Source organism: Sardina pilchardus, chromosome 21, assembly GCF_963854185.1.
Source record: "Sardina pilchardus chromosome 21, fSarPil1.1, whole genome shotgun sequence".
NCBI classification, from domain to species: domain Eukaryota; kingdom Metazoa; phylum Chordata; class Actinopteri; order Clupeiformes; family Clupeidae; genus Sardina; species Sardina pilchardus.
Genome location: NC_085014.1, coordinates 6,746,591 through 6,756,873, shown reverse-complemented (window position 1 = coordinate 6,756,873; position 10,283 = coordinate 6,746,591). Strand labels below are relative to the sequence as shown.

At 44.5% G+C, this 10,283-nt stretch overlaps 1 protein-coding gene across 1 annotated transcript in view; it reads right to left on the bottom strand.

The window, feature by feature from the left end:
• Positions 1–6,895, bottom strand: part of cd276 (CD276 molecule) — a gene marked incomplete in the record, with an annotated part of 123,445 nt that extends 116,550 nt beyond the window's left edge. The window contains 1 exon segment of the mRNA XM_062524791.1: positions 6,645–6,895.
• Positions 6,896–10,283: the final 3,388 nt, after the last annotated feature.

Genomic DNA, 10,283 nt, shown 5'->3' with positions numbered 1-10,283 from the left:
AAACCACCTGGTGATCAATGCTATAGACTTCAAACCACACACACACACACACACACACACACACACACACACACACTTACAGCTGTAACCATGGTCATAAAATTAGCCTGGATTTCAACAGATGAAGCAGTCTGTATCTTGCTCTGTCTGCCATCCACACATGTAAGTCCAGATGAACTAACTTGTTGAAACAATAACATAAAACATCATCAGTCAAGCTATTCATAGCCTGTTTATGTCATTGCATTGGGCTCCATGACGGGGCGGTTATATCAGCAAAGCCATGTGCACCAGAGGCCAAGCAGGGAAACCATCCCTCGTTTAGACAATGCCCTGAGAAGCGTCCATCTCCCACGGAGCAGACACAGTTCTTTCCCTTCAACCTCACGTCCTGTACTCTCTCTTCTCAATTGTCTCATTTCCTCTTCCTCTGTTCTTTCCATCTCTCTCTCTCCCTCCCTTTCTCTCTATCACTCTTTCCATCTCTCTCCCTTTCTCTCTTTATCACTCTTTCCAACTCTCTCCCTTTCTCTCTTTATCACTCTTTCCATCTCTCTCTCTCTCTCCCTCTCTCGCTCTGCCACTTGACTGGCGTTGGTATTGGCATCCCTGAGGAGGGACTGGCACAGGGGAGCTCGGCAGATGAGTGACGATGCCCGCACAGCAGAGGGGTATTGCCAAGCTGGCAGGGTTCAGGCTGCATCTGGCCAAATAGACATCTGTCACACACATTCACACACACACACACACACACACACACACACACACACACACACACACGGCCATGGGAGACGGGTGTGTCATCCTAAAAGTATCTCCGGCCTGGAAACAGGTGGACTGTCCTTTGCTCCTCCTTACTCTCTCTCTCTCTCTCTCTCTCTCTCTCTCTCTCTCTCTCTCTCTCTCACACACACACTATTTCAATGGTGACTGATACTGTCTTGGTCTGTTTTTGGTTGTTTGTTTGTTTTGGTGGGTTTATTTTTGTCAAATTGTGGGGGTTTTGGGGGGGGGATGTTGGTTTTTTTTTAACATGGGCTGGTTTTATTGCTGTGATTTTCCTTATTGACTGGCAATAAAGGAAACTCTAAAGTCAAAGTCTCTCTCTCTCTCTCTCTCCTCTCTCTCCTCTCTCTCTCTCTCTCTCTCTCTCTCTCTCTCTCTCTCTCTCTCTCCGTCTCTCTCCCCGTCTCTCTCTATCTCTCTCTCTCAATCCATCCTCTATCGTTTAGTTAACTTTGCGTTATGAGAGAGAGAGAGAGAGATTCACAGTACAACACAAGTCCACATAAAAGTACAATTTGAATCTAAGTGTGTGTGTGTGTGTCTGAAATGAACACATGTCCGTGAGGAGGAGTGGACTTGACCGATGCCTGTGGTGATCCCTCCTCACTCCACCCGGGGTTCCCTCTTCCCCAGCGGGGACACAACACCCTCCCTTCAGCACGCCAGCTTTGATGGGGCCGCTCCTACTCTACTGGCCGTGCTGTTAGCCTCAGCCGTTAGGATGTGGGGAGCGCCAGACGTGAGGCTTCTACGCTCTACTCTACTGTATACATAGGCCTGTAGGCTACAGCCTGCCTGCTGCCCTCAACACAGCTGTCCACTAGCGCTGAGCTGACCAGAGCAGCCTGGACACATTTAGCTCCAGCAGCTTCTGCCAAGATATGCGACAACTGCAGATACTCTCTCTCTGTGTGTGTGTGCGTGTGTGTGTGTGTGTGTGTGTGTGTGTGTGTGTGTGTGTGCGCGTGCATTTGTGCGTGCTTCCTTTTCTAACCAATATGTGTGAATAGCGTGATTGGTTTTACTTCCTTGTTTTAACATGACTCATCCACCTCTGACTGGAAGACGTGGAGCATCTCTCTCTAAGCACACATGCTGATGGCAAAACCACAACATTGAGCAACATAAGCATTCAACAAATCAAAGCTAAAGTTGCCAGCCCTATCTATATCTATTAAAGCATTGAGCGAGTCGAAGCCAAAACTACAGTAGCTGCCATATTTCTGTCTCTTTAAAGCGTTGAGCAAATCAAGGCTAAAGTTAGCGAGGACATTAACACTCTGTCTATCTACTCCGCTGGTTTCCCTCCAAGGCCACTCCGCTGTTCCGCCTGCCCAATAGTCCTCAGTCAGCAGTGCAACAGGAAGCGCTCACACAGTCTCACGCCGGGTCCAGACCCTCCACTCTCCAGTAATGCCGTGCCCCTGAAGAGTCATATATCAGCCCCGCGGCCCCACCCAGGCGCTCCGCTTAATACCCGCCTTTTGATTGGCCAGACAGAGAGGTGAAAGGTCAGGTCTGAGCCATCCCATCCCAGCTGTGGCACGGCCATGTGGGATTCTCTTAACAATAAGACTGCTGGAAAATCTGGGAGCAGCCTTCCTCGACCTCTGGCCTGGCGATGTACACACACAATTGGCATTTTGATTTCAGCTCTCCTCAGCAACGATTTAATGAGCAGTCTGGGCTCCTAAAGTGCAGGAAGGGGTGCTGTTTTATAAACAACACAAAATATCTCCCTCAGTGCTGTGATACTGCTGATGTTTTACAAGCGTGAGATTTCCGAGCAGATATTCCACTGATCTCCCGATCCGCCCCGACACCAAGCGAGCACTGCTGGCTTGGAGTGCCCACCGCAACACACAAGCCAGAACACACACTCAAGAGTGCCCACCGCAACACACAAGCCAGAACAGAACACACACTCAAGAGTGCACACCGCAACACACAAGCCAGAACACACACTCAAGAGTGCCCACCGAAACACAAAAGCCTCTTTGATTGCTTTGCTACATCAGTGACTTTGAAGGGTTGACTGAATTTGTACTTTCTTTTCTCTTTTTTTTTAGCCTCCAAATCAATGATCAGCTCATTTCCCTGTGACCATGGCACCGCTCACGTCACCAAAGGCTCTCGTATCAGACAAGTGGGTCAAAAACCTGCCAACAGAAGACGATTCACAGACAATCATGTGACCATTTCATCACCATCCTTTCGGAGAAAGAAACAAGGGACATTTTTTTAGAATGTGCGCACCTCAGGCATACTTGTGGAGAGCAATACGAGTCGTCTCAGAGTGAGAGCAAGATACTCATTGGAAATGACAAAGCACCACAACACTGTCTAGACACTGGGTAGCCACTTTAGGCCATAAAAACGGCCTACAAACCCTGTTTGATGTCACAATCAAGACACATCTGGAAGAAAGGCTACATCCAGTAGCCTACAAAGGTAAAGGAATGACATTTGTACTAGACCATGTTTTAACTAGAAATGCAATTCCAAGGAATTACCAGTGCATGAAATGCAAAAATAGATAGATACTGTAGATATGGTTACCAAGGTGTAGCTAGGGTAAATATGGTTGTTGCATAGTTTACAGAGAGTTGATAGTGTGAAGGTAGACAGTTTAAAGCTGAAACATTTTGATTTGCTGATTTCTATTCATGTTAAAATGTTAACTATGGTAACAATGATAACCAGGTTGATTGGTTAACTTAGCTACTGATTTCATGCAGTAATGGTAAAAAGGTTAACTATGCTAACTATGCTCACAGTGTTGACCAGGTTGATTAGCTAACTTAGCTAATGATTTCTAGCAGTTATGCTAAAAATGCTAACTATGCTAGCAATGCTAACTATGGTAACAATGCTAACTTAAACTAACAATGCTAACCAGGTTGATTAGCTAACTTGACTGATGATTTCTAGCAATAATGCTAAAAATGCTAACAATGCTAAAATTGCTAACAATGCTAACCAGGTTGATTAGCTAACTTAGTTAGATGTTTTTTGCAGTTATGCTAAAAATGCTAACTATGCTAACAATGTTAACTATGCTAACCATGCTAACTAGCTAACTTGCTAGTGAGGACTTTTATTTTGAAACATTTGTTGCTAGGGTATCCATGGTGGCCACTATCAGGAAGCAAGAAGTTACTGCAGCATAATCATGTTGGTTGCTATGGAAACGGTCATAAACAATTAATTTTAATGGTTGGTATGTTGATTGCTAGGTACATGGAGGTTTCGTGTAGTTGACTGGAGGCATAGTTGATAACTGACAGTTGGAATGGTTGAACAGTTAAATAGTTGAGTAGTTACAATGGTTAAATGATTTAATAGTGTATTATTGCAGTGAGGACCTTTATTTTGAAACAGTTGTGGACAGAGGAAGTAGTGAAACAGAATCTGTAGTCTAAATGAGATTGTATGCTTAAAGCCTGAGACAGAAGGTGCCTCTCATATAGCGTTTACGCGTCCTCTCTCGCTCCTCGATCCTCACTGATCTACATAAAGAATGATGGAGCGGCAACAATGGGATAGTCTAGCCCTTCTTCTATCTTTCTTTATGTAGATCATTGAGGATCGAGGAGCGAGGTAGGACATATAAACGCTGCTTGAGAGGCACCCACAGTAAATACTTTGAAAGTTGTATGTAGATAGTCTAATTAATGTTGATAGACAGAATGTTTAATGGATGTTGATAGGCAGATTGTTTAATAGATATTGATTGACAGTTTAATGGGTGGATGAGTGAATGGTCTGAAGAAGATGAATGGATAGAAGGTTGGATGGAATGTGCCTTATATTCTTGTTAAGAGAGACACTGATACAGCTCTCTGAGAGTAGTTGATACAGGTGTAATCAATTTAACTGGCTAGTCTTAAGAGAGAGTGTGCTTAAAGCCTGAGACAGAGTAAATCATTTAAAAGTTGAATGTAGATAGTCTAATTAATGTTGATAGACAGAGAGTTTAATGGATGTTGATAGGCAGATTGTTTAATAGATGTTGATAGACAGTTTAATGGGTGGATGAGTGAATGGTCTGAAGAAGATGAATGGATAGAAAGTTGGATGGAATGTGCCTTATATTCTTGTAGACTGGAGAGACACAGCTCTCTACTGAGAGTAGTGGATACAGATACAGGTGTAATCAATTTAACTGTCTAGTCTTAAGAGAGCCAGTGTATGTAGCCTGAGAGAGAGAGAGAGCTGCTGCAGGTGGGGCTGGCCACCTGGCATAAGATTCTAATTGCTTAATGATCCGATTGTGATGTCATAGAGGCCAATGTTAAGTCTATGGGGAAATTTGTAATAGTTTTTAATTTATAGTTTAAAAAGTATAAAAGTTGCAAAGTTGAAAAATACTTAGCAGCATTCCCCTATTTAAGACCTACGTTGCGACGTTTGAATGAAGTTTCTAAGTTAAACGGTTCAAGCTGAATAGAAAAAATGAATTTGATCAGCGGAATAATAAGAAGAAGAAGAAGAAGAAGTTTTGGAAGAACAGTACAGTGCATTTTCATGCACTGTAATTAACTAACACTTTGTTTGTTTGAGATAAAATAGCTCATGTGGCGTGTGGCTCTATGGTCTCTTATCTATATTAAATGTTAAATGTTAAATCACAGGGGTGATACTAAGGTAGGCAAATGTTCACAAAATGATTGATGCGCTTATTAAGGCATATTGCCATAGGACAGCCAGGTGTGTAGACAAAGACACTACACTGCAGTCACTGAACAGTCAGGTTGGAAGTGGGAATGATGTGCCATGTGTGTGTGTGTGTGTGTGTGTGTGTGTGTGTGTGTGTGTGGCACGGGCATGTTAAGGGCAATCTGGCTGACCATATACTCTTCAACACAATCCAGGAGCCTACATGTACTACTGCCACTGTTGTTGATTGTTGAGACCAAAGGCATAGATCCTGTCTGTGACAAGCTGAGGCGAGAAGAACCAATCAAGCACTGGCTATCAGAGTCCACTATCAAGACCAGGGAGTTCTGTATCGTGGAGTGCCATCCAAATACACTGCATGTAATTATTAAGGCATATTGCCATAGGACAGCCAGGTGTGTAGACAAAGACACTACACTGCAGTCACTGAACAGTCAGGTTGGAAGTGGGAATGATGTGCCGTGTGTGTGTGTGTGTGTGTGTGTGTGTGTGTGTGTGTGTGTGTGTGTGTGTGTGTGTGTGTGTGTGTGTGTGTGTGTGTGTGTGTGTGTGTGTGTGTGTGTGTGTGTGTGTGTGGTGAGGCAGGACCGTCTCCAAACAGTGCAGCGCACACTCAGTGCCCTGCCCAAGCAGCGACTAGACTGCATCCCGTTTCCATTGTCTACATATTATGCGTGCTATTGTCTCTTATGTAGAGGATAAATGCCAACCAAGTGCTTCATGCCTTTGATCTATCTAGGCCTACTACGACGTTTTGAACTTATTTTGAAATCGACTATAGAGCTAGGGTGGAGCATCGCCGGGTAGCCTGTTCAAAAAGAAAACTTTCTTTCATTCATTCGTTTATTAAAGCGCTCAAATCGCTCCAAAACAGCCGGAGAGATAGGTAATCTAGAGCAAAATAAACGAAAAACAGTAAATGCAGACCATGAAACTGTTTCAACAGTATACAGCATTAAATGAAAACTATTCCTGAATTGAAGTATCCTGCCAGGCTCTCCTCTCTAGCGGTAGCCTACAATCCCAACTCCAGCTGTTCCAACATCTGCTGACACAAAGCTTTTGGAGCCTTTCGCCAGAAAATGGACTTGAGGCTGACTCAAAACGGCATTCAACACGTAGCTTATCTGAAGTTCAGACGAATAGGCCTACGAATTCTGAAATAGTTTGCGACTTACCATGCCAAAATAACAGAATCCACGCTATCCGTATCCCTTTTATGTAGATTTGATCCAAACAAACGCTTCCAGACCTACGGCACAATATTCGTTCCTCTTCGTTTCCTTACACTGGCACAACAATCTCGTAGCTATAGCATCTGTGAATTCGAGTAAAAAGTACGTCAAAGTAGTTATTGCAAAGCAGTATAGCAGCGTTTACATTAGTTAGCCGTGTTTAGTCCAGAGGTGAGGTATAAACCACTCCTAGTTCATTCGGCAGCTTTGTCCAGCATGATGTCACAGGGGGACGAGATCCCACCTACCACCCAACCCCCGCGCAACGTTAACCATTTATGCTGACTAACATCTCAAAGCCGGTATTATAACCAAAGACAGTTTATAAAAGAAGACTATCTTCGTTATAACGGTGTAATGCAGTTCACTTTTTGTCAAAAACAAAAAACAACCAAGCCTATACATCGCTACACTAGCCTAAATAAACATAGCCTAATCAATGTGAAAATTAATTCATGAAACCTGTAGCGTTAAGACTTCTGGGTGAAAGGAATGTATAGGCTACAGGAGTGATCACATAATAGCCATCTGACAGCCCAGTAAACATGCATCTAGTAGCCGTATGCTACATTAAAATCCCATTCAGCCTCAGTTCTGCATGAGAATGAAGCTGCAGACATCTGGAAAAGGCGCGTCAACGCATTAGCAGGAAAAGTAATCTGGATATTTTTGGGCCGGCTTGGTTTCCTGGTTTCCTGCACTCCTCCTCCCGTCATTCCTTTCCTCCTGTTTCTCACCTCTTTCCTTTTGGTGTCTATTCATCTACAGCCGCTTCTTCACGCGTCCTCCGGCGAATGCGGCTTTTGAACATTTGGAAATCGTTCACCTTTTTCCTGGAACAAGTAGGCTATAAACAGTGCCTTGGCCCAGTCCTGAAGCAAAAAGATCAGGCTCGTCCTTCAGACGTGCATCAGATCATTATTTCTCCTTGCTAGGTCTGTACTGGGAGAGGCATTGGGCCCTGGCATAGGCCTATTGTTATATAACACTGACCAAAAAGCTATGAGGCCTGTAGGACTAGTAAAAACCTCAAGATACACACTATTGTTTTGATGGCCCACCGGGATAGCCCCTGTGTGCCAGACAGCCAGTAGCCTTCACCACTGTCCCATGTGGGCTATGCCACTGTTCTCCATTGCTGTCCTGCACATCATATCTAGCCTCGTTGACCAGACCAGGGGTCAGCAACCTTTTCTCTTAAAAGGGCCATTTTCCCCCTTAACATTTTGTAACACTTTGAATTTTTTTTTTATTAACCTGTCTGGGCCTGGGGCTGCAAAATATCAGAATCGTTTAAAAGAAATCAGTTTAACATATCTACCTTGATTGGCCTCAGGCATGGCATAGCCTACTCACCATACTCTGCATGCTGTATAGTACAGTAATATTTCCACCAACTGTTAATGTGTTGGAACAGCTTAATGACTATGTGAAATTGTTAGAAATATTTTACAACTTCCATTTTTAGAGAGCGCCAGGGAGCCTCTAGAGTGGAGCTAAAGGGCTGCATGTGGCCCTCGGACTGCAGGCTACTACCCCTGCACCAGACCTTTCTCAGTGGAGAGGGGGTCTGGAAAAGGTTCCTTGACTTACGACTGTCAGCAGGGGCTTAACTAGCAGTTTTAATAAAAGGAGTAAACTCTGGGCCCCAGCCGTGGCGCAGCTGGCTGGGGCACCTACACCGCACGCCGGCGACCCGGGTTCGATTCCCGCCCCGTGGTCCTCTCCGGATTCCACCCCAGCTCTCTCTCCCACTCGCTTCCTGTCATTCTCTACTGTCCTGTCCAATTAAAGGCATAAAAAGCCCAAAAAATAACCTTTAAAAAAAAAAAAAAAAAAAAAAAAGGAGCAAACTCTTGTAAATGAAAGGTTTTAGCAGTTTTTCTCAATTCCAAAGAAAAACACACACATGCCGGATTAGTGATTGTATGCCTGCCCGTGTTTTAGGGACTTTGGAAATGGGCTTCAATGGCCTCTTGGACAGACGGACCTGCAGAGCACATCCCAAATTTGCAAAACGTTCATATCTATTCCAAAGCTCAGTCATATATCCCATCACATGCTAGATGTTCATATGAGTATTCCCAAGCTCAGTCATATATCCCATCACATGCAGAAAGTTGATATGGGTATTCCCAAGCTCAGTCATATATCCCATCACATGCTAGATGTTCATTGGGTGTTTTTGCTGTTTTGTGAAAGTGCAGAACAAGCTGCAACATGCGTCAGAGGAGAGGAAAGGAAAGGAAATGAAATAATAATCCACCACCTCCATGCCTCTAGAGAAGGATATGAAGGCTCTCCCCGCTCTACCACAATACTCATTTGGGCTTTTATACACCCTCCCTTCCTTCCTCGATCCTCGTTCTCACTGATCTAGATAAAGAATGATGGGGCAGCAACAATGGGATAGTCTATCCAGTGTTAGTTATAGATCAGTGGGAAAGCCCCTCGAGGACCAAGCATCGAGGACCGAGGAGAGAGTTTGAGAGCCACCCGTGGTGTTGAACTGCCTATGGACATGTTCCAATAGACCTCAGAAGTTCGTCTACAAATAGGATCCAAAGCTGCCATCTTTGCCCATATGTGCCCAGCTAACTGACTATGACAACTATGTGTGTGTGTGTGTGTGTGTGTGTGGCACGGGCATGTTAAGGGCAATCTGGCTGACCATATACTCTTCAACACAATCCAGGAGCCTACATGTACTACTGCCACTGTTGTTGATTGTTGAGACCAAAGGCATAGATCCTGTCTGTGACAAGCTGAGGCGAGAAGAACCAATCAAGCACTGGCTATCAGAGTCCACTATCAAGACCAGCAGGGAGTTCTGTATCGTGGAGTGCCATCCAAATACACTGCATGTAATTACCAGCTGGTGGTCGAGGTGAAGATGGTGCAAGAGTTCCTTGCTTACTTTCACAACAGTCCTCTCGGAGGCCATCTTGGAAGGATGAAGATTCTCCTCAGTATCTTGGAGGTAGCCTGGTGGCCATCTATATGAAAAGATGTGTGGGATCACGTCCGCTCGTGTCAAGAGTATACTTATACTTTTATTTATAACAGCGCCACACATGAAACAAGCGGTGTGACATCAGCCTTCAGGGCACTAGGGCGTATAGCATCAAGGGGCCATTTGAGCGTTTCATCTCCAAAACACTAACACCTGCCCCACCTGCATATACACAACACTGCACAGCAAAACAGCAATCAAGATGTTCAGTGACATGTAGGCTTAGCCAAAACCAGACAAGCCAGATACTACAATGCACGCTAGGGATGTACACTTTATGGTCCGTGATCTGATCTTTTAGGGCGCACCCACTGTCAAAAGCAGATAGGCCTATCAAATGTTCGACCTCTTCGGAACCTGCTAAGGTAGAAAAAACACATTAGTTGCAGTAAACTATCATGTGTGCTGCATGGGTGTCTGATAATGGGGATGATGATGGATGAGGGAGGGGCAATCAATGGGAGTTCTGTTATTTTACCTGTTTGAATTTGCTCCTTCACCTGTTTGAATTCGCTCCTTCACCCATGTGTGTACACCAGCGGTTGTGGCGGTGGCTCTGAGCGCTGGTT